This window comes from Chiloscyllium punctatum, chromosome 21 (genome assembly GCF_047496795.1).
Source record: "Chiloscyllium punctatum isolate Juve2018m chromosome 21, sChiPun1.3, whole genome shotgun sequence".
Lineage (NCBI taxonomy): Eukaryota > Metazoa > Chordata > Chondrichthyes > Orectolobiformes > Hemiscylliidae > Chiloscyllium > Chiloscyllium punctatum.
In genome coordinates, this window is record NC_092759.1 from 15,048,094 (window position 1) to 15,073,086 (window position 24,993).

Genomic DNA, 24,993 nt, shown 5'->3' on the forward strand with positions numbered 1-24,993 from the left:
AAGGTGACAGGAATTGAAATGAGGCGCATGCTGGACAGGTGCTCTTTTCTTTAATTTGATTCAACAATTCACAGGAACAGCTGGACACAGAGAAACAGCAATTTTACCAGGGAGAGGAGCGGCAAAGCCAGGCCCTGAGCCCTACCGTTCAACCAGTTTTCAGGGAAACCAGGAACCTCAAATCCCAGTTTCAATCACTACAAAACGGTAACAATGACATTTGTACGTACAAGGCAGTCCAACGACATCAAAAACAGTGCATACAATGCAGACTCCCGGAAAGCCAGGGACACGTGCTCTTGAACACAGTCCGTCTGAGATCTCACTTTGCTTAAAAGCATTGCTCATCGCAGCGCTGACACAGCGATGGCCGCCGGTAAGGGAGAGAAACAGCAGCGGTGCTGTTTGAATAGGCAGCTGTACTGCAGATGTGCGACTTGTCCTACAGCTGTACTTAGCAGAAGGAAGGCTAACTGTGAGGTGAGAAAGCTGAAGCCAAAGTGAAATGCTGGCGAGGCGATTGTCCAGCAGCTTGAAAGTTTGCCAGTGAGAGAGATTAGCGAGCAGTAGCCCGGCTCAGAGTTGTTCATGGCCGACAGCAGCCCTGCTCCCGCTGAGAAACTAGGTTTCGCGGACAGGTCGGCATATCTGGCACGGCCCGAGCTGCTTTCGAAAACTTCGGCAAAGTGGATTTCGGAGGCGAGGGCGACCGGCCTTACAGGGCAGCAGGCCGAGACAGCGTGGTTGCACTTGCGAAAGACCGAGTGCACGAGCTGCTGGATCAGCAGATCCACAGTCGCCATTGTGATCCTTGTCGTTGTTGTTTCCACGCTTGACGAAGGAGGCAAACATCCTTGAGCAGTGGTTCGGCAGCCCCTGCTGTCTCAGGGTTCCATGGTGTAACGGTGAGCACTCTGGACTCTGAATCCAGCGATCCGAGTTCAAATCTCGGTGGAGCCTTCTTTCTGGCAGCGTGAGCGATTGTCTTCGACAGAACTGTTGATTTCACAAATTCCACACCCATGATGGAAGTGGGCTGGTTTTCCCCTTGCGACAGTGTTTGCGATGCTCCTGCGTCGAGCGCGCTCGCTGCTTTTGCTCTGCCCTGTACCACGCAAGTATTCCCTGCCAAGGACGCAGCAGCGAGAGACCAGATTCTGAGAGCGTTGCTGCAAGTGTGAATGCAGGAAAGCTCAGGCCTGCCTGAGGCGGCAGCACTGCTGGTTCCGTGGTGTAATGGCTAGCACTCTGGACTTTGGATCCAGCGATCCGAGTTCGAATCTCGGCGGAACCTTGACTTGCTTCGTCCCGGCCCTTGTTTAATGTGGGACGCGCCAGTGAAATCTGCCTACGGGCCAATTGTAAGAGCAGCCCTTTTAGCACCTTGGAGTCAGATCTCATCGCATTTCTGCCAGAACGGGATGATGCCAATCCCGAGGTGGCGTCTTAAGCTCGCCACCGGTGCCTGCTTTTGCTCTCTCCTGAACCACGGATGTGTTTTCTTCGAAGGACACAGCATTAAGAGACAAGCTGCAGTCAAGCGGTGTTGTTTTTGGAGCTCCTCTCTGTGTTCCACAGACAGCTGGTGAAAAGGTGACAGGAATTGAAATGAGGCGCATGCTGGACAGGTGCTCTTTTCTTTAATTTGATTCAACAATTCACAGGAACAGCTGGACACAGAGAAACAGCAATTTTACCAGGGAGAGGAGCGGCAAAGCCAGGCCCCGAGCCCTACCGTTCAACCAGTTTTCAGGGAAACCAGGAACCTCAAATCCCAGTTTCAATCACTACAAAACGGTAACAATGACATTTGTACGTACAAGGCAGTCCAACGACATCAAAAACAGTGCATACAATGCAGACTCCCGGAAAGCCAGGGACACGTGCTCTTGAACACAGTCCGTCTGAGATCTCACTTTGCTTAAAAGCATTGCTCATCGCAGCGCTGACACAGCGATGGCCGCCGGTAAGGGAGAGAAACAGCAGCGGTGCTGTTTGAATAGGCAGCTGTACTGCAGATGTGCGACTTGTCCTACAGCTGTACTTAGCAGAAGGAAGGCTAACTGTGAGGTGAGAAAGCTGAAGCCAAAGTGAAATGCTGGCGAGGCGATTGTCCAGCAGCTTGAAAGTTTGCCAGTGAGAGAGATTAGCGAGCAGTAGCCCGGCTCAGAGTTGTTCATGGCCGACAGCAGCCCTGCTCCCGCTGAGAAACTAGGTTTCGCGGACAGGTCGGCATATCTGGCACGGCCCGAGCTGCTTTCGAAAACTTCGGCAAAGTGGATTTCGGAGGCGAGGGCGACCGGCCTTACAGGGCAGCAGGCCGAGACAGCGTGGTTGCACTTGCGAAAGACCGAGTGCACGAGCTGCTGGATCAGCAGATCCACAGTCGCCATTGTGATCCTTGTCGTTGTTGTTTCCACGCTTGACGAAGGAGGCAAACATCCTTGAGCAGTGGTTCGGCAGCCCCTGCTGTCTCAGGGTTCCATGGTGTAATGGTGAGCACTCTGGACTCTGAATCCAGCGATCCGAGTTCAAATCTCGGTGGAGCCTTCTTTCTGGCAGCGTGAGCGATTGTCTTCGACAGAACTGTTGATTTCACAAATTCCACACCCATGATGGAAGTGGGCTGGTTTTCCCCTTGCGACAGTGTTTGCGATGCTCCTGCGTCGAGCGCGCGAGCTGCTTTTGCTCTGCCCTGTACCACGCAAGTATTCCCTGCCAAGGACGCAGCAGCGAGAGACCAGATTCTGAGAGCGTTGCTGCAAGTGTGAATGCAGGAAAGCTCAGGCCTGCCTGAGGCGGCAGCACTGCTGCTTCCGTGGTGTAATGGCTAGCACTCTGGACTTTGGATCCAGCGATCCGAGTTCGAATCTCGGCGGAACCTTGACTTGCTTCGTCCCGGCCCTTGTTTAATGTGGGACGCGCCAGTGAAATCTGCCTACGGGCCAATTGTAAGAGCAGCCCTTTTAGCACCTTGGAGTCAGATCTCATCGCATTTCTGCCAGAACGGGATGATGCCAATCCCGAGGTGGCGTCTTAAGCTCGCCACCGGTGCCTGCTTTTGCTCTCTCCTGAACCACGGATGTGTTTTCTTCGAAGGACACAGCATTAAGAGACAAGCTGCAGTCAAGCGGTGTTGTTTTTGGAGCTCCTCTCTGTGTTCCACAGACAGCTGGTGAAAAGGTGACAGGAATTGAAATGAGGCGCATGCTGGACAGGTGCTCTTTTCTTTAATTTGATTCAACAATTCACAGGAACAGCTGGACACAGAGAAACAGCAATTTTACCAGGGAGAGGAGCGGCAAAGCCAGGCCCCGAGCCCTACCGTTCAACCAGTTTTCAGGGAAACCAGGAACCTCAAATCCCAGTTTCAATCACTACAAAACGGTAACAATGACATTTGTACGTACAAGGCAGTCCAACGACATCAAAAACAGTGCATACAATGCAGACTCCCGGAAAGCCAGGGACACGTGCTCTTGAACACAGTCCGTCTGAGATCTCACTTTGCTTAAAAGCATTGCTCATCGCAGCGCTGACACAGCGATGGCCGCCGGTAAGGGAGAGAAACAGCAGCGGTGCTGTTTGAATAGGCAGCTGTACTGCAGATGTGCGACTTGTCCTACAGCTGTACTTAGCAGAAGGAAGGCTAACTGTGAGGTGAGAAAGCTGAAGCCAAAGTGAAATGCTGGCGAGGCGATTGTCCAGCAGCTTGAAAGTTTGCCAGTGAGAGAGATTAGCGAGCAGTAGCCCGGCTCAGAGTTGTTCATGGCCGACAGCAGCCCTGCTCCCGCTGAGAAACTAGGTTTCGCGGACAGGTCGGCATATCTGGCACGGCCCGAGCTGCTTTCGAAAACTTCGGCAAAGTGGATTTCGGAGGCGAGGGCGACCGGCCTTACAGGGCAGCAGGCCGAGACAGCGTGGTTGCACTTGCGAAAGACCGAGTGCACGAGCTGCTGGATCAGCAGATCCACAGTCGCCATTGTGATCCTTGTCGTTGTTGTTTCCACGCTTGACGAAGGAGGCAAACATCCTTGAGCAGTGGTTCGGCAGCCCCTGCTGTCTCAGGGTTCCATGGTGTAACGGTGAGCACTCTGGACTCTGAATCCAGCGATCCGAGTTCAAATCTCGGTGGAGCCTTCTTTCTGGCAGCGTGAGCGATTGTCTTCGACAGAACTGTTGATTTCACAAATTCCACACCCATGATGGAAGTGGGCTGGTTTTCCCCTTGCGACAGTGTTTGCGATGCTCCTGCGTCGAGCGCGCTCGCTGCTTTTGCTCTGCCCTGTACCACGCAAGTATTCCCTGCCAAGGACGCAGCAGCGAGAGACCAGATTCTGAGAGCGTTGCTGCAAGTGTGAATGCAGGAAAGCTCAGGCCTGCCTGAGGCGGCAGCACTGCTGGTTCCGTGGTGTAATGGCTAGCACTCTGGACTTTGGATCCAGCGATCCGAGTTCGAATCTCGGCGGAACCTTGACTTGCTTCGTCCCGGCCCTTGTTTAATGTGGGACGCGCCAGTGAAATCTGCCTACGGGCCAATTGTAAGAGCAGCCCTTTTAGCACCTTGGAGTCAGATCTCATCGCATTTCTGCCAGAACGGGATGATGCCAATCCCGAGGTGGCGTCTTAAGCTCGCCACCGGTGCCTGCTTTTGCTCTCTCCTGAACCACGGATGTGTTTTCTTCGAAGGACACATCATTAAGAGACAAGCTGCAGTCAAGCGGTGTTGTTTTTGGAGATCCTCTCTGTGTTCCACAGACAGCTGGTGAAAAGGTGACAGGAATTGAAATGAGGCGCATGCTGGACAGGTGCTCTTTTCTTTAATTTGATTCAACAATTCACAGGAACAGCTGGACACAGAGAAACAGCAATTTTACCAGGGAGAGGAGCGGCAAAGCCAGGCCCCGAGCCCTACCGTTCAACCAGTTTTCAGGGAAACCAGGAACCTCAAATCCCAGTTTCAATCACTACAAAACGGTAACAATGACATTTGTACGTACAAGGCAGTCCAACGACATCAAAAACAGTGCATACAATGCAGACTCCCGGAAAGCCAGGGACACGTGCTCTTGAACACAGTCCGTCTGAGATCTCACTTTGCTTAAAAGCATTGCTCATCGCAGCGCTGACACAGCGATGGCCGCCGGTAAGGGAGAGAAACAGCAGCGGTGCTGTTTGAATAGGCAGCTGTACTGCAGATGTGCGACTTGTCCTACAGCTGTACTTAGCAGAAGGAAGGCTAACTGTGAGGTGAGAAAGCTGAAGCCAAAGTGAAATGCTGGCGAGGCGATTGTCCAGCAGCTTGAAAGTTTGCCAGTGAGAGAGATTAGCGAGCAGTAGCCCGGCTCAGAGTTGTTCATGGCCGACAGCAGCCCTGCTCCCGCTGAGAAACTAGGTTTCGCGGACAGGTCGGCATATCTGGCACGGCCCGAGCTGCTTTCGAAAACTTCGGCAAAGTGGATTTCGGAGGCGAGGGCGACCGGCCTTACAGGGCAGCAGGCCGAGACAGCGTGGTTGCACTTGCGAAAGACCGAGTGCACGAGCTGCTGGATCAGCAGATCCACAGTCGCCATTGTGATCCTTGTCGTTGTTGTTTCCACGCTTGACGAAGGAGGCAAACATCCTTGAGCAGTGGTTCGGCAGCCCCTGCTGTCTCAGGGTTCCATGGTGTAACGGTGAGCACTCTGGACTCTGAATCCAGCGATCCGAGTTCAAATCTCGGTGGAGCCATCTTTCTGGCAGCGTGAGCGATTGTCTTCGACAGAACTGTTGATTTCACAAATTCCACACCCATGATGGAAGTGGGCTGGTTTTCCCCTTGCGACAGTGTTTGCGATGCTCCTGCGTCGAGCGCGCTCGCTGCTTTTGCTCTGCCCTGTACCACGCAAGTATTCCCTGCCAAGGACGCAGCAGCGAGAGACCAGATTCTGAGAGCGTTGCTGCAAGTGTGAATGCAGGAAAGCTCAGGCCTGCCTGAGGCGGCAGCACTGCTGGTTCCGTGGTGTAATGGCTAGCACTCTGGACTTTGAATCCAGCGATCCGAGTTCGAATCTCGGCGGAACCTTGACTTGCTTCGTCCCGGCCCTTGTTTAATGTGGGACGCGCCAGTGAAATCTGCCTACGGGCCAATTGTAAGAGCAGCCCTTTTAGCACCTTGGAGTCAGATCTCATCGCATTTCTGCCAGAACGGGATGATGCCAATCCCGAGGTGGCGTCTTAAGCTCGCCACCGGTGCCTGCTTTTGCTCTCTCCTGAACCACGGATGTGTTTTCTTCGAAGGACACAGCATTAAGAGACAAGCTGCAGTCAAGCGGTGTTGTTTTTGGAGCTCCTCTCTGTGTTCCACAGACAGCTGGTGAAAAGGTGACAGGAATTGAAATGAGGCGCATGCTGGACAGGTGCTCTTTTCTTTAATTTGATTCAACAATTCACAGGAACAGCTGGACACAGAGAAACAGCAATTTTACCAGGGAGAGGAGCGGCAAAGCCAGGCCCCGAGCCCTACCATTCAACCAGTTTTCAGGGAAACCAGGAACCTCAAATCCCAGTTTCAATCACTACAAAACGGTAACAATGACATTTGTACGTACAAGGCAGTCCAACGACATCAAAAACAGTGCATACAATGCAGACTCCCGGAAAGCCAGGGACACGTGCTCTTGAACACAGTCCGTCTGAGATCTCACTTTGCTTAAAAGCATTGCTCATCGCAGCGCTGACACAGCGATGGCCGCCGGTAAGGGAGAGAAACAGCAGCGGTGCTGTTTGAATAGGCAGCTGTACTGCAGATGTGCGACTTGTCCTACAGCTGTACTTAGCAGAAGGAAGGCTAACTGTGAGGTGAGAAAGCTGAAGCCAAAGTGAAATGCTGGCGAGGCGATTGTCCAGCAGCTTGAAAGTTTGCCAGTGAGAGAGATTAGCGAGCAGTAGCCCGGCTCAGAGTTGTTCATGGCCGACAGCAGCCCTGCTCCCGCTGAGAAACTAGGTTTCGCGGACAGGTCGGCATATCTGGCACGGCCCGAGCTGCTTTCGAAAACTTCGGCAAAGTGGATTTCGGAGGCGAGGGCGACCGGCCTTACAGGGCAGCAGGCCGAGACAGCGTGGTTGCACTTGCGAAAGACCGAGTGCACGAGCTGCTGGATCAGCAGATCCACAGTCGCCATTGTGATCCTTGTCGTTGTTGTTTCCACGCTTGACGAAGGAGGCAAACATCCTTGAGCAGTGGTTCGGCAGCCCCTGCTGTCTCAGGGTTCCATGGTGTAACGGTGAGCACTCTGGACTCTGAATCCAGCGATCCGAGTTCAAATCTCAGTGGAGCCTTCTTTCTGGCAGCGTGAGCGATTGTCTTCGACAGAACTGTTGATTTCACAAATTCCACACCCATGATGGAAGTGGGCTGGTTTTCCCCTTGCGACAGTGTTTGCGATGCTCCTGCGTCGAGCGCGCGAGCTGCTTTTGCTCTGCCCTGTACCACGCAAGTATTCCCTGCCAAGGACGCAGCAGCGAGAGACCAGATTCTGAGAGCGTTGCTGCAAGTGTGAATGCAGGAAAGCTCAGGCCTGCCTGAGGCGGCAGCACTGCTGCTTCCGTGGTGTAATGGCTAGCACTCTGGACTTTGGATCCAGCGATCCGAGTTCGAATCTCGGCGGAACCTTGACTTGCTTCGTCCCGGCCCTTGTTTAATGTGGGACGCGCCAGTGAAATCTGCCTACGGGCCAATTGTAAGAGCAGCCCTTTTAGCACCTTGGAGTCAGATCTCATCGCATTTCTGCCAGAACGGGATGATGCCAATCCCGAGGTGGCGTCTTAAGCTCGCCACCGGTGCCTGCTTTTGCTCTCTCCTGAACCACGGATGTGTTTTCTTCGAAGGACACAGCATTAAGAGACAAGCTGCAGTCAAGCGGTGTTGTTTTTGGAGCTCCTCTCTGTGTTCCACAGACAGCTGGTGAAAAGGTGACAGGAATTGAAATGAGGCGCATGCTGGACAGGTGCTCTTTTCTTTAATTTGATTCAACAATTCACAGGAACAGCTGGACACAGAGAAACAGCAATTTTACCAGGGAGAGGAGCGGCAAAGCCAGGCCCCGAGCCCTACCGTTCAACCAGTTTTCAGGGAAACCAGGAACCTCAAATCCCAGTTTCAATCACTACAAAACGGTAACAATGACATTTGTACGTACAAGGCAGTCCAACGACATCAAAAACAGTGCATACAATGCAGACTCCCGGAAAGCCAGGGACACGTGCTCTTGAACACAGTCCGTCTGAGATCTCACTTTGCTTAAAAGCATTGCTCATCGCAGCGCTGACACAGCGATGGCCGCCGGTAAGGGAGAGAAACAGCAGCGGTGCTGTTTGAATAGGCAGCTGTACTGCAGATGTGCGACTTGTCCTACAGCTGTACTTAGCAGAAGGAAGGCTAACTGTGAGGTGAGAAAGCTGAAGCCAAAGTGAAATGCTGGCGAGGCGATTGTCCAGCAGCTTGAAAGTTTGCCAGTGAGAGAGATTAGCGAGCAGTAGCCCGGCTCAGAGTTGTTCATGGCCGACAGCAGCCCTGCTCCCGCTGAGAAACTAGGTTTCGCGGACAGGTCGGCATATCTGGCACGGCCCGAGCTGCTTTCGAAAACTTCGGCAAAGTGGATTTCGGAGGCGAGGGCGACCGGCCTTACAGGGCAGCAGGCCGAGACAGCGTGGTTGCACTTGCGAAAGACCGAGTGCACGAGCTGCTGGATCAGCAGATCCACAGTCGCCATTGTGATCCTTGTCGTTGTTGTTTCCACGCTTGACGAAGGAGGCAAACATCCTTGAGCAGTGGTTCGGCAGCCCCTGCTGTCTCAGGGTTCCATGGTGTAACGGTGAGCACTCTGGACTCTGAATCCAGCGATCCGAGTTCAAATCTCGGTGGAGCCTTCTTTCTGGCAGCGTGAGCGATTGTCTTCGACAGAACTGTTGATTTCACAAATTCCACACCCATGATGGAAGTGGGCTGGTTTTCCCCTTGCGACAGTGTTTGCGATGCTCCTGCGTCGAGCGCGCTCGCTGCTTTTGCTCTGCCCTGTACCACGCAAGTATTCCCTGCCAAGGACGCAGCAGCGAGAGACCAGATTCTGAGAGCGTTGCTGCAAGTGTGAATGCAGGAAAGCTCAGGCCTGCCTGAGGCGGCAGCACTGCTGGTTCCGTGGTGTAATGGCTAGCACTCTGGACTTTGGATCCAGCGATCCGAGTTCGAATCTCGGCGGAACCTTGACTTGCTTCGTCCCGGCCCTTGTTTAATGTGGGACGCGCCAGTGAAATCTGCCTACGGGCCAATTGTAAGAGCAGCCCTTTTAGCACCTTGGAGTCAGATCTCATCGCATTTCTGCCAGAACGGGATGATGCCAATCCCGAGGTGGCGTCTTAAGCTCGCCACCGGTGCCTGCTTTTGCTCTCTCCTGAACCACGGATGTGTTTTCTTCGAAGGACACATCATTAAGAGACAAGCTGCAGTCAAGCGGTGTTGTTTTTGGAGATCCTCTCTGTGTTCCACAGACAGCTGGTGAAAAGGTGACAGGAATTGAAATGAGGCGCATGCTGGACAGGTGCTCTTTTCTTTAATTTGATTCAACAATTCACAGGAACAGCTGGACACAGAGAAACAGCAATTTTACCAGGGAGAGGAGCGGCAAAGCCAGGCCCCGAGCCCTACCGTTCAACCAGTTTTCAGGGAAACCAGGAACCTCAAATCCCAGTTTCAATCACTACAAAACGGTAACAATGACATTTGTACGTACAAGGCAGTCCAACGACATCAAAAACAGTGCATACAATGCAGACTCCCGGAAAGCCAGGGACACGTGCTCTTGAACACAGTCCGTCTGAGATCTCACTTTGCTTAAAAGCATTGCTCATCGCAGCGCTGACACAGCGATGGCCGCCGGTAAGGGAGAGAAACAGCAGCGGTGCTGTTTGAATAGGCAGCTGTACTGCAGATGTGCGACTTGTCCTACAGCTGTACTTAGCAGAAGGAAGGCTAACTGTGAGGTGAGAAAGCTGAAGCCAAAGTGAAATGCTGGCGAGGCGATTGTCCAGCAGCTTGAAAGTTTGCCAGTGAGAGAGATTAGCGAGCAGTAGCCCGGCTCAGAGTTGTTCATGGCCGACAGCAGCCCTGCTCCCGCTGAGAAACTATGTTTCGCGGACAGGTCGGCATATCTGGCACGGCCCGAGCTGCTTTCGAAAACTTCGGCAAAGTGGATTTCGGAGGCGAGGGCGACCGGCCTTACAGGGCAGCAGGCCGAGACAGCGTGGTTGCACTTGCGAAAGACCGAGTGCACGAGCTGCTGGATCAGCAGATCCACAGTCGCCATTGTGATCCTTGTCGTTGTTGTTTCCACGCTTGACGAAGGAGGCAAACATCCTTGAGCAGTGGTTCGGCAGCCCCTGCTGTCTCAGGGTTCCATGGTGTAACGGTGAGCACTCTGGACTCTGAATCCAGCGATCCGAGTTCAAATCTCGGTGGAGCCATCTTTCTGGCAGCGTGAGCGATTGTCTTCGACAGAACTGTTGATTTCACAAATTCCACACCCATGATGGAAGTGGGCTGGTTTTCCCCTTGCGACAGTGTTTGCGATGCTCCTGCGTCGAGCGCGCTCGCTGCTTTTGCTCTGCCCTGTACCACGCAAGTATTCCCTGCCAAGGACGCAGCAGCGAGAGACCAGATTCTGAGAGCGTTGCTGCAAGTGTGAATGCAGGAAAGCTCAGGCCTGCCTGAGGCGGCAGCACTGCTGGTTCCGTGGTGTAATGGCTAGCACTCTGGACTTTGAATCCAGCGATCCGAGTTCGAATCTCGGCGGAACCTTGACTTGCTTCGTCCCGGCCCTTGTTTAATGTGGGACGCGCCAGTGAAATCTGCCTACGGGCCAATTGTAAGAGCAGCCCTTTTAGCACCTTGGAGTCAGATCTCATCGCATTTCTGCCAGAACGGGATGATGCCAATCCCGAGGTGGCGTCTTAAGCTCGCCACCGGTGCCTGCTTTTGCTCTCTCCTGAACCACGGATGTGTTTTCTTCGAAGGACACAGCATTAAGAGACAAGCTGCAGTCAAGCGGTGTTGTTTTTGGAGCTCCTCTCTGTGTTCCACAGACAGCTGGTGAAAAGGTGACAGGAATTGAAATGAGGCGCATGCTGGACAGGTGCTCTTTTCTTTAATTTGATTCAACAATTCACAGGAACAGCTGGACACAGAGAAACAGCAATTTTACCAGGGAGAGGAGCGGCAAAGCCAGGCCCCGAGCCCTACCGTTCAACCAGTTTTCAGGGAAACCAGGAACCTCAAATCCCAGTTTCAATCACTACAAAACGGTAACAATGACATTTGTACGTACAAGGCAGTCCAACGACATCAAAAACAGTGCATACAATGCAGACTCCCGGAAAGCCAGGGACACGTGCTCTTGAACACAGTCCGTCTGAGATCTCACTTTGCTTAAAAGCATTGCTCATCGCAGCGCTGACACAGCGATGGCCGCCGGTAAGGGAGAGAAACAGCAGCGGTGCTGTTTGAATAGGCAGCTGTACTGCAGATGTGCGACTTGTCCTACAGCTGTACTTAGCAGAAGGAAGGCTAACTGTGAGGTGAGAAAGCTGAAGCCAAAGTGAAATGCTGGCGAGGCGATTGTCCAGCAGCTTGAAAGTTTGCCAGTGAGAGAGATTAGCGAGCAGTAGCCCGGCTCAGAGTTGTTCATGGCCGACAGCAGCCCTGCTCCCGCTGAGAAACTAGGTTTCGCGGACAGGTCGGCATATCTGGCACGGCCCGAGCTGCTTTCGAAAACTTCGGCAAAGTGGATTTCGGAGGCGAGGGCGACCGGCCTTACAGGGCAGCAGGCCGAGACAGCGTGGTTGCACTTGCGAAAGACCGAGTGCACGAGCTGCTGGATCAGCAGATCCACAGTCGCCATTGTGATCCTTGTCGTTGTTGTTTCCACGCTTGACGAAGGAGACAAACATCCTTGAGCAGTGGTTCGGCAGCCCCTTCTGTCTCAGGGTTCCATGGTGTAATGGTGAGCACTCTGGATTCTGAATCCAGCGATCCGAGTTCAAATCTCGGTGGAGCCTTCTTTCTGGCAGCGTGAGCGATTGTCTTCGACAGAACTGTTGATTTCACAAATTCCACACCCATGATGGAAGTGGGCTGGTTTTCCCCTTACGACAGTGTTTGCGATGCTCCTGCGTCGAGCGCGCGAGCTGCTTTTGCTCTGCCCTGTACCACGCAAGTATTCCCTGCCAAGGACGCAGCAGCGAGAGACCAGATTCTGAGAGCGTTGCTGCAAGTGTGAATGCAGGAAAGCTCAGGCCTGCCTGAGGCGGCAGCACTGCTGGTTCTGTGGTGTAATGGCTAGCACTCTGGACTTTGAATCCAGCGATCCGAGTTCGAATCTCGGCGGAACCTTGACTTGCTTCGTCCCGGCCCTTGTTTAATGTGGGACGCGCCAGTGAAATCTGCCTACGGGCCAATTGTAAGAGCAGCCCTTTTAGCACCTTGGAGTCAGATCTCATAGCATTTCTGCCAGAACGGGATGATGCCAATCCCGAGGTGGCGTCTTAAGCTCGCCACCGGTGCCTGCTTTTGCTCTCTCCTGAACCACGGATGTGTTTTCTTCGAAGGACACAGCATTAAGAGACAAGCTGCAGTCAAGCGGTGTTGTTTTTGGAGCTCCTCTCTGTGTTCCACAGACAGCTGGTGAAAAGGTGACAGGAATTGAAATGAGGCGCATGCTGGACAGGTGCTCTTTTCTTTAATTTGATTCAACAATTCACAGGAACAGCTGGACACAGAGAAACAGCAATTTTACCAGGGAGAGGAGCGGCAAAGCCAGGCCCCGAGCCCTACCGTTCAACCAGTTTTCAGGGAAACCAGGAACCTCAAATCCCAGTTTCAATCACTACAAAACGGTAACAATGACATATGTACGTACAAGGCAGTCCAACGACATCAAAAACAGTGCATACAATGCAGACTCCCGGAAAGCCAGGGACACGTGCTCTTGAACACAGTCCGTCTGAGATCTCACTTTGCTTAAAAGCATTGCTCATCGCAGCGCTGACACAGCGATGGCCGCCGGTAAGGGAGAGAAACAGCAGCGGTGCTGTTTGAATAGGCAGCTGTACTGCAGATGTGCGACTTGTCCTACAGCTGTACTTAGCAGAAGGAAGGCTAACTGTGAGGTGAGAAAGCTGAAGCCAAAGTGAAATGCTGGCGAGGCGATTGTCCAGCAGCTTGAAAGTTTGCCAGTGAGAGAGATTAGCGAGCAGTAGCCCGGCTCAGAGTTGTTCATGGCCGACAGCAGCCCTGCTCCCGCTGAGAAACTAGGTTTCGCGGACAGGTCGGCATATCTGGCACGGCCCGAGCTGCTTTCGAAAACTTCGGCAAAGTGGATTTCGGAGGCGAGGGCGACCGGCCTTACAGGGCAGCAGGCCGAGACAGCGTGGTTGCACTTGCGAAAGACCGAGTGCACGAGCTGCTGGATCAGCAGATCCACAGTCGCCATTGTGATCCTTGTCGTTGTTGTTTCCACGCTTGACGAAGGAGGCAAACATCCTTGAGCAGTGGTTCGGCAGACCCTGCTGTCTCAGGGTTCCATGGTGTAATGGTGAGCACTCTGGATTCTGAATCCAGCGATCCGAGTTCAAATCTCGGTGGAGCCTTCTTTCTGGCAGCGTGAGCGATTGTCTTCGACAGAACTGTTGATTTCACAAATTCCACACCCATGATGGAAGTGGGCTGGTTTTCCCCTTGCGACAGTGTTTGCGATGCTCCTGCGTCGAGCGCGCGAGCTGCTTTTGCTCTGCCCTGTACCACGCAAGTATTCCCTGCCAAGGACGCAGCAGCGAGAGACCAGATTCTGAGAGCGTTGCTGCAAGTGTGAATGCAGGAAAGCTCAGGCCTGCCTGAGGCGGCAGCACTGCTGGTTCCGTGGTGTAATGGCTAGCACTCTGGACTTTGGATCCAGCGATCCGAGTTCGAATCTCGGCGGAACCTTGACTTGCTTCGTCCCGGCCCTTGTTTAATGTGGGACGCGCCAGTGAAATCTGCCTACGGGCCAATTGTAAGAGCAGCCCTTTTAGCACCTTGGAGTCAGATCTCATCGCATTTCTGCCAGAACGGGATGATGCCAATCCCGAGGTGGCGTCTTAAGCTCGCCACCGGTGCCTGCTTTTGCTCTCTCCTGAACCACGGATGTGTTTTCTTCGAAGGACACAGCATTAAGAGACAAGCTGCAGTCAAGCGGTGTTGTTTTTGGAGCTCCTCTCTGTGTTCCACAGACAGCTGGTGAAAAGGTGACAGGAATTGAAATGAGGCGCATGCTGGACAGGTGCTCTTTTCTTTAATTTGATTCAACAATTCACAGGAACAGCTGGACACAGAGAAACAGCAATTTTACCAGGGAGAGGAGCGGCAAAGCCAGGCCCCGAGCCCTACCGTTCAACCAGTTTTCAGGGAAACCAGGAACCTCAAATCCCAGTTTCAATCACTACAAAACGGTAACAATGACATTTGTACGTACAAGGCAGTCCAACGACATCAAAAACAGTGCATACAATGCAGACTCCCGGAAAGCCAGGGACACGTGCTCTTGAACACAGTCCGTCTGAGATCTCACTTTGCTTAAAAGCATTGCTCATCGCAGCGCTGACACAGCGATGGCCGCCGGTAAGGGAGAGAAACAGCAGCGGTGCTGTTTGAATAGGCAGCTGTACTGCAGATGTGCGACTTGTCCTACAGCTGTACTTAGCAGAAGGAAGGCTAACTGTGAGGTGAGAAAGCTGAAGCCAAAGTGAAATGCTGGCGAGGCGATTGTCCAGCAGCTTGAAAGTTTGCCAGTGAGAGAGATTAGCGAGCAGTAGCCCGGCTCAGAGTTGTTCATGGCCGACAGCAGCCCTGCTCCCGCTGAGAAACTAGGTTTCGCGGACAGGTCGGCATATCTGGCACGGCCCGAGCTGCTTTCGAAAACTTCGGCAAAGTGGATTTCGGAGGCGAGGGCGACCGGCCTTACAGGGCAGCAGGCCGAGACAGCGTGGTTGCACTTGCGAAAGACCGAGTGCACGAGCTGCTGGATCAGCAGATCCACAGTCGCCATTGTGATCCTTGTCGTTGTTGTTTCCACGCTTGACGAAGGAGGCAAACATCCTTGAGCAGTGGTTCGGCAGCCCCTGCTGTCTCAGGGTTCCATGGTGTAATGGTGAGCACTCTGGATTCTGAATCCCGCGATCCGAGTTCAAATCTCGGTGGAGCCTTCTTTCTGGCAGCGTGAGCGATTGTCTTCGACAGAACTGTTGATTTCACAAATTCCACACCCATGATGGAAGTGGGCTGGTTTTCCCCTTGCGACAGTGTTTGCGATGCTCCTGCGTCGAGCGCGCGAGCTGCTTTTGCTCTGCCCTGTACCACGCAAGTATTCCCTGCCAAGGACGCAGCAGCGAGAGACCAGATTCTGAGAGCGTTGCTGCAAGTGTGAATGCAGGAAAGCTCAGGCCTGCCTGAGGCGGCAGCACTGCTGGTTCTGTGGTGTAATGGCTAGCACTCTGGACTTTGAATCCAGCGATCCGAGTTCGAATCTCGGCGGAACCTTGACTTGCTTCGTCCCGGCCCTTGTTTAATGTGGGACGCGGCAGTGAAATCTGCCTACGGGCCAATTGTAAGAGCAGCCCTTTTAGCACCTTGGAGTCAGATCTCATCGCATTTCTGCCAGAACGGGATGATGCCAATTCCGAGGTGGCGTCTTAAGCTCGCCACCGGTGCCTGCTTTTGCTCTCTCCTGAACCACGGATGTGTTTTCTTCGAAGGACACAGCATTAAGAGACAAGCTGCAGTCAAGCGGTGTTGTTTTTGGAGCTCCTCTCTGTGTTCCACAGACAGCTGGTGAAAAGGTGACAGGAATTGAAATGAGGCGCATGCTGGACAGGTGCTCTTTTCTTTAATTTGATTCAACAATTCACAGGAACAGCTGGACACAGAGAAACAGCAATTTTACCAGGGAGAGGAGCGGCAAAGCCAGGCCCCGAGCCCTACCGTTCAACCAGTTTTCAGGGAAACCAGGAACCTCAAATCCCAGTTTCAATCACTACAAAACGGTAACAATGACATTTGTACGTACAAGGCAGTCCAACGACATCAAAAACAGTGCATACAATGCAGACTCCCGGAAAGCCAGGGACACGTGCTCTTGAACACAGTCCGTCTGAGATCTCACTTTGCTTAAAAGCATTGCTCATCGCAGCGCTGACACAGCGATGGCCGCCGGTAAGGGAGAGAAACAGCAGCGGTGCTGTTTGAATAGGCAGCTGTACTGCAGATGTGCGACTTGTCCTACAGCTGTACTTAGCAGAAGGAAGGCTAACTGTGAGGTGAGAAAGCTGAAGCCAAAGTGAAATGCTGGCGAGGCGATTGTCCAGCAGCTTGAAAGTTTGCCAGTGAGAGAGATTAGCGAGCAGTAGCCCGGCTCAGAGTTGTTCATGGCCGACAGCAGCCCTGCTCCCGCTGAGAAACTAGGTTTCGCGGACAGGTCGGCATATCTGGCACGGCCCGAGCTGCTTTCGAAAACTTCGGCAAAGTGGATTTCGGAGGCGAGGGCGACCGGCCTTACAGGGCAGCAGGCCGAGACAGCGTGGTTGCACTTGCGAAAGACCGAGTGCACGAGCTGCTGGATCAGCAGATCCACAGTCGCCATTGTGATCCTTGTCGTTGTTGTTTCCACGCTTGACGAAGGAGGCAAACATCCTTGAGCAGTGGTTCGGCAGCCCCTGCTGTCTCAGGGTTCCATGGTGTAATGGTGAGCACTCTGGATTCTGAATCCAGCGATCCGAGTTCAAATCTCGGTGGAGCCTTCTTTCTGGCAGCGTGAGCGATTGTCTTCGACAGAACTGTTGATTTCACAAATTCCACACCCATGATGGAAGTGGGCTGGTTTTCCCCTTGCGACAGTGTTTGCGATGCTCCTGCGTCGAGCGCGCGAGCTGCTTTTGCTCTGCCCTGTACCACGCAAGTATTCCCTGCCAAGGACGCAGCAGCGAGAGACCAGATTCTGAGAGCGTTGCTGCAAGTGTGAATGCAGGAAAGCTCAGGCCTGCCTGAGGCGGCAGCACTGCTGGTTCCGTGGTGAAATGGCTAGCACTCTGGACTTTGGATCCAGCGATCCGAGTTCGAATCTCGGCGGAACCTTGACTTGCTTCGTCCCGGCCCTTGTTTAATGTGGGACGCGCCAGTGAAATCTGCCTACGGGCCAATTGTAAGAGCAGCCCTTTTAGCACCTTGGAGTCAGATCTCATCGCATTTCTGCCAGAACGGGATGATGCCAATCCCGAGGTGGCGTCTTAAGCTCGCCACCGGTGCCTGCTTTTGCTCTCTCCTGAACCACGGATGCGTTTTCTTCGAAGGACACAGCATTAAGAGACAAGCTGCAGTCAAGCGGTGTTGTTTTTGGAGCTCCTCTCTGTGTTCCACAGACAGCTGGTGAAAAGGTGACAGGAATTGAAATGAGGCGCATGCTGGACAGGTGCTCTTTTCTTTAATTTGATTCAACAATTCACAGGAACAGCTGGACACAGAGAAACAGCAATTTTACCAGGGAGAGGAGCGGCAAAGCCAGGCCCCGAGCCCTACCGTTCAACCAGTTTTCAGGGAAACCAGGAACCTCAAATCCCAGTTTCAATCACTACAAAACGGTAACAATGACATTTGTACGTACAAGGCAGTCCAACGACATCAAAAACAGTGCATACAATGCAGACTCCCGGAAAGCCAGGGACACGTGCTCTTGAACACAGTCCGTCTGAGATCTCACTTTGCTTAAAAGCATTGCTCATCGCAGCGCTGACACAGCGATGGCCGCCGGTAAGGGAGAGAAACAGCAGCGGTGCTGTTTGAATAGGCAGCTGTACTGCAGATGTGCGACTTGTCCTACAGCTGTACTTAGCAGAAGGAAGGCTAACTGTGAGGTGAGAAAGCTGAAGCCAAAGTGAAATGCTGGCGAGGCGATTGTCCAGCAGCTTGAAAGTTTGCCAGTGAGAGAGATTAGCGAGCAGTAGCCCGGCTCAGAGTTGTTCATGGCCGACAGCAGCCCTGCTCCCGCTGAGAAACTAGGTTTCGCGGACAGGTCGGCATATCTGGCACGGCCCGAGCTGCTTTCGAAAACTTCGGCAAAGTGGATTTCGGAGGCGAGGGCGACCGGCCTTACAGGGCAGCAGGCCGAGACAGCGTGGTTGCACTTGCGAAAGACCGAGTGCACGAGCTGCTGGATCAGCAGATCCACAGTCGCCATTGTGATCCTTGTCGTTGTTGTTTCCACGCTTGACGAAGGAGGCAAACATCCTTGAGCAGTGGTTCGGCAGCCCCTGCTGTCTCAGGGTTCCATGGTGTAATGGTGAGCACTCTGGATTCTGAATCCCGCGATCCGAGTTCAAATCTCGGTGGAGCCTTCTTTCTGGCAGCGTGAGCGATTGTCTTCGACAGAACTGTTGATTTCACAAATTCCACACCCATGATGGAAGTGGGCTGGTTTTCCCCTTGCGACAGTGTTTGCGATGCTCCTGCGTCGAGCGCGCGAGCTGCTTTTGCTCTGCCCTGTACCACGCAAGTATTCCCTGCCAAGGACGCAGCAGCGAGAGACCAGATTCTGAGAGCGTTGCTGCAAGTGTGAATGCAGGAAAGCTCAGGCCTGCCTGAGGCGGCAGCACTGCTGGTTCTGTGGTGTAATGGCTAGCACTCTGGACTTTGAATCCAGCGATCCGAGTTCGAATCTCGGCGGAACCTTGACTTGCTTCGTCCCGGCCCTTGTTTAATGTGGGACGCGGCAGTGAAATCTGCCTACGGGCCAATTGTAAGAGCAGCCCTTTTAGCACCTTGGAGTCAGATCTCATCGCATTTCTGCCAGAACGGGATGATGCCAATCCCGAGGTGGCGTCTTAAGCTCGCCACCGGTGCCTGCTTTTGCTCTCTCCTGAACCACGGATGTGTTTTCTTCGAAGGACACAGCATTAAGAGACAAGCTGCAGTCAAGCGGTGTTGTTTTTGGAGCTCCTCTCTGTGTTCCACAGACAGCTGGTGAAAAGGTGACAGGAATTGAAATGAGGCGCATGCTGGACAGGTGCTCTTTTCTTTAATTTGATTCAACAATTCACAGGAACAGCTGGACACAGAGAAACAGCAATTTTACCAGGGAGAGGAGCGGCAAAGCCAGGCCCCGAGCCCTACCGTTCAACCAGTTTTCAGGGAAACCAGGAACCTCAAATCCCAGTTTCAATCACTACAAAACGGTAACAATGACATATGTACGTACAAGGCAGTCCAACGACATCAAAAACAGTGCATACAATGCAGACTCCCGGAAAGCCAGGGACACGTGCTCTTGAACACAGTCCGTCTGAGATCTCACTTTGCTTAAAAGCATTGCTCATCGCAGCGCTGACACAGCGATGGCCGCCGGTAAGGGAGAGAAACAGCAGCGGTGCTGTTTGAATAGGCAGCTGTACTGCAGATGTGCGACTTGTCCTACAGCTGTACTTAGCAGAAGGAAGGCTAACTGTGAGGTGAGAAAGCTGAAGCCAAAGTGAAATGCTGGCGAGGCGATTGTCCAGCAGCTTGAAAGTTTGCCAGTGAGAGAGATTAGCGAGCAGTAGCCCGGCTCAGAGTTGTTCATGGCCGACAGCAGCCCTGCTCCCGCTGAGAAACTAGGTTTCGCGGACAGGTCGGCATATCTGGCACGGCCCGAGCTGCTTTCGAAAACTTCGGCAAAGTGGATTTCGGAGGCGAGGGCGACCGGCCTTACAGGGCAGCAGGCCGAGACAGCGTGGTTGCACTTGCGAAAGACCGAGTGCACGAGCTGCTGGATCAGCAGATCCACAGTCGCCATTGTGATCCTTGTCGTTGTTGTTTCCACGCTTGACGAAGGAGGCAAACATCCTTGAGCAGTGGTTCGGCAGCCCCTGCTGTCTCAGGGTTCCATGGTGTAATGGTGAGCACTCTGGATTCTGAATCCAGCGATCCGAGTTCAAATCTCGGTGGAGCCTTCTTTCTGGCAGCGTGAGCGATTGTCTTCGACAGAACTGTTGATTTCACAAATTCCACACCCATGATGGAAGTGGGCTGGTTTTCCCCTTGCGACAGTGTTTGCGATGCTCCTGCGTCGAGCGCGCGAGCTGCTTTTGCTCTGCCCTGTACCACGCAAGTATTCCCTGCCAAGGACGCAGCAGCGAGAGACCAGATTCTGAGAGCGTTGCTGCAAGTGTGAATGCAGGAAAGCTCAGGCCTGCCTGAGGCGGCAGCACTGCTGGTTCCGTGGTGTAATGGCTAGCACTCTGGACTTTGGATCCAGCGATCCGAGTTCGAATCTCGGCGGAACCTTGACTTGCTTCGTCCCGGCCCTTGTTTAATGTGGGACGCGCCAGTGAAATCTGCCTACGGGCCAATTGTAAGAGCAGCCCTTTTAGCACCTTGGAGTCAGATCTCATCGCATTTCTGCCAGAACGGGATGATGCCAATCCCGAGGTGGCGTCTTAAGCTCGCCACCGGTGCCTGCTTTTGCTCTCTCCTGAACCACGGATGTGTTTTCTTCGAAGGACACAGCATTAAGAGACAAGCTGCAGTCAAGCGGTGTTGTTTTTGGAGCTCCTCTCTGTGTTCCACAGACAGCTGGTGAAAAGGTGACAGGAATTGAAATGAGGCGCATGCTGGACAGGTGCTCTTTTCTTTAATTTGATTCAACAATTCACAGGAACAGCTGGACACAGAGAAACAGCAATTTTACCAGGGAGAGGAGCGGCAAAGCCAGGCCCCGAGCCCTACCGTTCAACCAGTTTTCAGGGAAACCAGGAACCTCAAATCCCAGTTTCAATCACTACAAAACGGTAACAATGACATTTGTACGTACAAGGCAGTCCAACGACATCAAAAACAGTGCATACAATGCAGACTCCCGGAAAGCCAGGGACACGTGCTCTTGAACACAGTCCGTCTGAGATCTCACTTTGCTTAAAAGCATTGCTCATCGCAGCGCTGACACAGCGATGGCCGCCGGTAAGGGAGAGAAACAGCAGCGGTGCTGTTTGAATAGGCAGCTGTACTGCAGATGTGCGACTTGTCCTACAGCTGTACTTAGCAGAAGGAAGGCTAACTGTGAGGTGAGAAAGCTGAAGCCAAAGTGAAATGCTGGCGAGGCGATTGTCCAGCAGCTTGAAAGTTTGCCAGTGAGAGAGATTAGCGAGCAGTAGCCCGGCTCAGAGTTGTTCATGGCCGACAGCAGCCCTGCTCCCGCTGAGAAACTAGGTTTCGCGGACAGGTCGGCATATCTGGCACGGCCCGAGCTGCTTTCGAAAACTTCGGCAAAGTGGATTTCGGAGGCGAGGGCGACCGGCCTTACAGGGCAGCAGGCCGAGACAGCGTGGTTGCACTTGCGAAAGACCGAGTGCACGAGCTGCTGGATCAGCAGATCCACAGTCGCCATTGTGATCCTTGTCGTTGTTGTTTCCACGCTTGACGAAGGAGGCAAACATCCTTGAGCAGTGGTTCGGCAGCCCCTGCTGTCTCAGGGTTCCATGGTGTAATGGTGAGCACTCTGGACTCTGAATCCCGCGATCCGAGTTCAAATCTCGGTGGAGCCTTCTTTCTGGCAGCGTGAGCGATTGTCTTCGACAGAACTGTTGATTTCACAAATTCCACACCCATGATGGAAGTGGGCTGGTTTTCCCCTTGCGACAGTGTTTGCGATGCTCCTGCGTCGAGCGCGCGAGCTGCTTTTGCTCTGCCCTGTACCACGCAAGTATTCCCTGCCAAGGACGCAGCAGCGAGAGACCAGATTCTGAGAGCGTTGCTGCAAGTGTGAATGCAGGAAAGCTCAGGCCTGCCTGAGGCGGCAGCACTGCTGGTTCCGTGGTGAAATGGCTAGCACTCTGGACTTTGGATCCAGCGATCCGAGTTCGAATCTCGGCGGAACCTTGACTTGCTTCGTCCCGGCCCTTGTTTAATGTGGGACGCGCCAGTGAAATCTGCCCACGGGCCAATTGTAAGAGCAGCCCTTTTAGCACCTTGGAGTCAGATCTCATCGCATTTCTGCCAGAACGGGATGATGCCAATCCCGAGGTGGCGTCTTAAGCTCGCCACCGGTGCCTGCTTTTGCTCTCTCCTGAACCACGGATGTGTTTTCTTCGAAGGACACAGCATTAAGAGACAAGCTGCAGTCAAGCGGTGTTGTTTTTGGAGCTCCTCTCTGTGTTCCACAGACAGCTGGTGAAAAGGTGACAGGAATTGAAATGAGGCGCATGCTGGACAGGTGCTCTTTTCTTTAATTTGATTCAACAATTCACAGGAACAGCTGGACACAGAGAAACCGCAATTTTACCAGGGAGAGGAGCGGCAAAGCCAGGCCCCGAGCCCTACCGTTCAACCAGTTTTCAGGGAAACCAGGAACCTCAAATCCCAGTTTCAATCACTACAAAACGGTAACAATGACATTTGTACGTACAAGGCAGTCCAACGACATCAAAAACAGTGCATACAATGCAGACTCCCGGAAAGCCAGGGACACGTGCTCTTGAACACAGTCCGTCTGAGATCTCACTTTGCTTAAAAGCATTGCTCATCGCAGCGCTGACACAGCGATGGCCGCCGGTAAGGGAGAGAAACAGCAGCGGTGCTGTTTGAATAGGCAGCTGTACTGCAGATGTGCGACTTGTCCTACAGCTGTACTTAGCAGAAGGAAGGCTAACTGTGAGGTGAGAAAGCTGAAGCCAAAGTGAAATGCTGGCGAGGCGATTGTCCAGCAGCTTGAAAGTTTGCCAGTGAGAGAGATTAGCGAGCAGTAGCCCGGCTCAGAGTTGTTCATGGCCGACAGCAGCCCTGCTCCCGCTGAGAAACTAGGTTTCGCGGACAGGTCGGCATATCTGGCACGGCCCGAGCTGCTTTCGAAAACTTCGGCAAAGTGGATTTCGGAGGCGAGGGCGACCGGCCTTACAGGGCAGCAGGCCGAGACAGCGTGGTTGCACTTGCGAAAGACCGAGTGCACGAGCTGCTGGATCAGCAGATCCACAGTCGCCATTGTGATCCTTGTCGTTGTTGTTTCCACGCTTGACGAAGGAGGCAAACATCCTTGAGCAGTGGTTCGGCAGCCCCTGCTGTCTCAGGGTTCCATGGTGTAATGGTGAGCACTCTGGATTCTGAATCCAGCGATCCGAGTTCAAATCTCGGTGGAGCCTTCTTTCTGGCAGCGTGAGCGATTGTCTTCGACAGAACTGTTGATTTCACAAATTCCACACCCATGATGGAAGTGGGCTGGTTTTCCCCTTGCGACAGTGTTTGCGATGCTCCTGCGTCGAGCGCGCGAGCTGCTTTTGCTCTGCCCTGTACCACGCAAGTATTCCCTGCCAAGGACGCAGCAGCGAGAGACCAGATTCTGAGAGCGTTGCTGCAAGTGTGAATGCAGGAAAGCTCAGGCCTGCCTGAGGCGGCAGCACTGCTGGTTCTGTGGTGTAATGGCTAGCACTCTGGACTTTGAATCCAGCGATCCGAGTTCGAATCTCGGCGGAACCTTGACTTGCTTCGTCCCGGCCCTTGTTTAATGTGGGACGCGCCAGTGAAATCTGCCTACGGGCCAATTGTAAGAGCAGCCCTTTTAGCACCTTGGAGTCAGATCTCATCGCATTTCTGCCAGAACGGGATGATGCCAATCCCGAGGTGGCGTCTTAAGCTCGCCACCGGTGCCTGCTTTTGCTCTCTCCTGAACCACGGATGTGTTTTCTTCGAAGGACACAGCATTAAGAGACAAGCTGCAGTCAAGCGGTGTTGTTTTTGGAGCTCCTCTCTGTGTTCCACAGACAGCTGGTGAAAAGGTGACAGGAATTGAAATGAGGCGCATGCTGGACAGGTGCTCTTTTCTTTAATTTGATTCAACAATTCACAGGAACAGCTGGACACAGAGAAACCGCAATTTTACCAGGGAGAGGAGCGGCAAAGCCAGGCCCCGAGCCCTACCGTTCAACCAGTTTTCAGGGAAACCAGGAACCTCAAATCCCAGTTTCAATCACTACAAAACGGTAACAATGACATTTGTACGTACAAGGCAGTCCAACGACATCAAAAACAGTGCATACAATGCAGACTCCCGGAAAGCCAGGGACACGTGCTCTTGAACACAGTCCGTCTGAGATCTCACTTTGCTTAAAAGCATTGCTCATCGCAGCGCTGACACAGCGATGGCCGCCGGTAAGGGAGAGAAACAGCAGCGGTGCTGTTTGAATAGGCAGCTGTACTGCAGATGTGCGACTTGTCCTACAGCTGTACTTAGCAGAAGGAAGGCTAACTGTGAGGTGAGAAAGCTGAAGCCAAAGTGAAATGCTGGCGAGGCGATTGTCCAGCAGCTTGAAAGTTTGCCAGTGAGAGAGATTAGCGAGCAGTAGCCCGGCTCAGAGTTGTTCATGGCCGACAGCAGCCCTGCTCCCGCTGAGAAACTAGGTTTCGCGGACAGGTCGGCATATCTGGCACGGTCCGAGCTGCTTTCGAAAACTTCGGCAAAGTGGATTTCGGAGGCGAGGGCGACCGGCCTTACAGGGCAGCAGGCCGAGACAGCGTGGTTGCACTTGCGAAAGACCGAGTGCACGAGCTGCTGGATCAGCAGATCCACAGTCGCCATTGTGATCCTTGTCGTTGTTGTTTCCACGCTTGACGAAGGAGGCAAACATCCTTGAGCAGTGGTTCGGCAGCCCCTGCTGTCTCAGGGTTCCATGGTGTAATGGTGAGCACTCTGGACTCTGAATCCAGCGATCCGAGTTCAAATCTCGGTGGCGCCTTCTTTCTGGCAGCGTGAGCGATTGTCTTCGACAGAACTGTTGATTTCACAAATTCCACACCCATGATGGAAGTGGGCTGGTTTTCCCCTTGCGACAGTGTTTGCGATGCTCCTGCGTCGAGCGCGCGAGCTGCTTTTGCTCTGCCCTGTACCACGCAAGTATTCCCTGCCAAGGACGCAGCAG

General features: G+C 53.2%; 31 non-coding genes across 31 annotated transcripts; all 31 read left to right on the plus strand.

Annotated features, from left to right (window-relative positions):
• Positions 1-888: 888 nt before the first annotated feature.
• On the plus strand, positions 889-960 carry trnaq-cug (transfer RNA glutamine (anticodon CUG)). Its single transcript has one exon. It is a non-coding gene; the product is annotated as a tRNA-Gln (tRNA).
• A 262-nt stretch (positions 961-1,222) lies between these two features.
• Positions 1,223-1,294, plus strand: trnaq-uug (transfer RNA glutamine (anticodon UUG)). Its single transcript has one exon. It is a non-coding gene; the product is annotated as a tRNA-Gln (tRNA).
• Positions 1,295-2,478: 1,184 nt separating this feature from the next.
• On the plus strand, positions 2,479-2,550 carry trnaq-cug (transfer RNA glutamine (anticodon CUG)). The gene has a single exon. It is a non-coding gene; the product is annotated as a tRNA-Gln (tRNA).
• A 262-nt stretch (positions 2,551-2,812) lies between these two features.
• Positions 2,813-2,884, plus strand: trnaq-uug (transfer RNA glutamine (anticodon UUG)). The gene has a single exon. It is a non-coding gene; the product is annotated as a tRNA-Gln (tRNA).
• A 1,184-nt stretch (positions 2,885-4,068) lies between these two features.
• On the plus strand, positions 4,069-4,140 carry trnaq-cug (transfer RNA glutamine (anticodon CUG)). Its single transcript has one exon. It is a non-coding gene; the product is annotated as a tRNA-Gln (tRNA).
• Positions 4,141-4,402: 262 nt separating this feature from the next.
• trnaq-uug (transfer RNA glutamine (anticodon UUG)) lies at positions 4,403-4,474 on the plus strand. The gene has a single exon. It is a non-coding gene; the product is annotated as a tRNA-Gln (tRNA).
• Positions 4,475-5,658: 1,184 nt separating this feature from the next.
• trnaq-cug (transfer RNA glutamine (anticodon CUG)) lies at positions 5,659-5,730 on the plus strand. Its single transcript has one exon. It is a non-coding gene; the product is annotated as a tRNA-Gln (tRNA).
• A 262-nt stretch (positions 5,731-5,992) lies between these two features.
• On the plus strand, positions 5,993-6,064 carry trnaq-uug (transfer RNA glutamine (anticodon UUG)). The gene has a single exon. It is a non-coding gene; the product is annotated as a tRNA-Gln (tRNA).
• Positions 6,065-7,248: 1,184 nt separating this feature from the next.
• trnaq-cug (transfer RNA glutamine (anticodon CUG)) lies at positions 7,249-7,320 on the plus strand. Its single transcript has one exon. It is a non-coding gene; the product is annotated as a tRNA-Gln (tRNA).
• A 262-nt stretch (positions 7,321-7,582) lies between these two features.
• On the plus strand, positions 7,583-7,654 carry trnaq-uug (transfer RNA glutamine (anticodon UUG)). The gene has a single exon. It is a non-coding gene; the product is annotated as a tRNA-Gln (tRNA).
• Positions 7,655-8,838: 1,184 nt separating this feature from the next.
• Positions 8,839-8,910, plus strand: trnaq-cug (transfer RNA glutamine (anticodon CUG)). The gene has a single exon. It is a non-coding gene; the product is annotated as a tRNA-Gln (tRNA).
• A 262-nt stretch (positions 8,911-9,172) lies between these two features.
• trnaq-uug (transfer RNA glutamine (anticodon UUG)) lies at positions 9,173-9,244 on the plus strand. Its single transcript has one exon. It is a non-coding gene; the product is annotated as a tRNA-Gln (tRNA).
• Positions 9,245-10,428: 1,184 nt separating this feature from the next.
• On the plus strand, positions 10,429-10,500 carry trnaq-cug (transfer RNA glutamine (anticodon CUG)). Its single transcript has one exon. It is a non-coding gene; the product is annotated as a tRNA-Gln (tRNA).
• A 262-nt stretch (positions 10,501-10,762) lies between these two features.
• On the plus strand, positions 10,763-10,834 carry trnaq-uug (transfer RNA glutamine (anticodon UUG)). The gene has a single exon. It is a non-coding gene; the product is annotated as a tRNA-Gln (tRNA).
• A 1,184-nt stretch (positions 10,835-12,018) lies between these two features.
• trnaq-cug (transfer RNA glutamine (anticodon CUG)) lies at positions 12,019-12,090 on the plus strand. Its single transcript has one exon. It is a non-coding gene; the product is annotated as a tRNA-Gln (tRNA).
• Positions 12,091-12,352: 262 nt separating this feature from the next.
• trnaq-uug (transfer RNA glutamine (anticodon UUG)) lies at positions 12,353-12,424 on the plus strand. The gene has a single exon. It is a non-coding gene; the product is annotated as a tRNA-Gln (tRNA).
• A 1,184-nt stretch (positions 12,425-13,608) lies between these two features.
• On the plus strand, positions 13,609-13,680 carry trnaq-cug (transfer RNA glutamine (anticodon CUG)). Its single transcript has one exon. It is a non-coding gene; the product is annotated as a tRNA-Gln (tRNA).
• Positions 13,681-13,942: 262 nt separating this feature from the next.
• Positions 13,943-14,014, plus strand: trnaq-uug (transfer RNA glutamine (anticodon UUG)). The gene has a single exon. It is a non-coding gene; the product is annotated as a tRNA-Gln (tRNA).
• Positions 14,015-15,198: 1,184 nt separating this feature from the next.
• Positions 15,199-15,270, plus strand: trnaq-cug (transfer RNA glutamine (anticodon CUG)). Its single transcript has one exon. It is a non-coding gene; the product is annotated as a tRNA-Gln (tRNA).
• Positions 15,271-15,532: 262 nt separating this feature from the next.
• Positions 15,533-15,604, plus strand: trnaq-uug (transfer RNA glutamine (anticodon UUG)). The gene has a single exon. It is a non-coding gene; the product is annotated as a tRNA-Gln (tRNA).
• A 1,184-nt stretch (positions 15,605-16,788) lies between these two features.
• trnaq-cug (transfer RNA glutamine (anticodon CUG)) lies at positions 16,789-16,860 on the plus strand. The gene has a single exon. It is a non-coding gene; the product is annotated as a tRNA-Gln (tRNA).
• A 262-nt stretch (positions 16,861-17,122) lies between these two features.
• On the plus strand, positions 17,123-17,194 carry trnaq-uug (transfer RNA glutamine (anticodon UUG)). Its single transcript has one exon. It is a non-coding gene; the product is annotated as a tRNA-Gln (tRNA).
• Positions 17,195-18,378: 1,184 nt separating this feature from the next.
• trnaq-cug (transfer RNA glutamine (anticodon CUG)) lies at positions 18,379-18,450 on the plus strand. The gene has a single exon. It is a non-coding gene; the product is annotated as a tRNA-Gln (tRNA).
• Positions 18,451-18,712: 262 nt separating this feature from the next.
• trnaq-uug (transfer RNA glutamine (anticodon UUG)) lies at positions 18,713-18,784 on the plus strand. The gene has a single exon. It is a non-coding gene; the product is annotated as a tRNA-Gln (tRNA).
• Positions 18,785-19,968: 1,184 nt separating this feature from the next.
• Positions 19,969-20,040, plus strand: trnaq-cug (transfer RNA glutamine (anticodon CUG)). Its single transcript has one exon. It is a non-coding gene; the product is annotated as a tRNA-Gln (tRNA).
• Positions 20,041-20,302: 262 nt separating this feature from the next.
• Positions 20,303-20,374, plus strand: trnaq-uug (transfer RNA glutamine (anticodon UUG)). Its single transcript has one exon. It is a non-coding gene; the product is annotated as a tRNA-Gln (tRNA).
• A 1,184-nt stretch (positions 20,375-21,558) lies between these two features.
• trnaq-cug (transfer RNA glutamine (anticodon CUG)) lies at positions 21,559-21,630 on the plus strand. The gene has a single exon. It is a non-coding gene; the product is annotated as a tRNA-Gln (tRNA).
• Positions 21,631-21,892: 262 nt separating this feature from the next.
• trnaq-uug (transfer RNA glutamine (anticodon UUG)) lies at positions 21,893-21,964 on the plus strand. Its single transcript has one exon. It is a non-coding gene; the product is annotated as a tRNA-Gln (tRNA).
• A 1,184-nt stretch (positions 21,965-23,148) lies between these two features.
• trnaq-cug (transfer RNA glutamine (anticodon CUG)) lies at positions 23,149-23,220 on the plus strand. Its single transcript has one exon. It is a non-coding gene; the product is annotated as a tRNA-Gln (tRNA).
• A 262-nt stretch (positions 23,221-23,482) lies between these two features.
• On the plus strand, positions 23,483-23,554 carry trnaq-uug (transfer RNA glutamine (anticodon UUG)). Its single transcript has one exon. It is a non-coding gene; the product is annotated as a tRNA-Gln (tRNA).
• Positions 23,555-24,738: 1,184 nt separating this feature from the next.
• trnaq-cug (transfer RNA glutamine (anticodon CUG)) lies at positions 24,739-24,810 on the plus strand. Its single transcript has one exon. It is a non-coding gene; the product is annotated as a tRNA-Gln (tRNA).
• Positions 24,811-24,993: the final 183 nt, after the last annotated feature.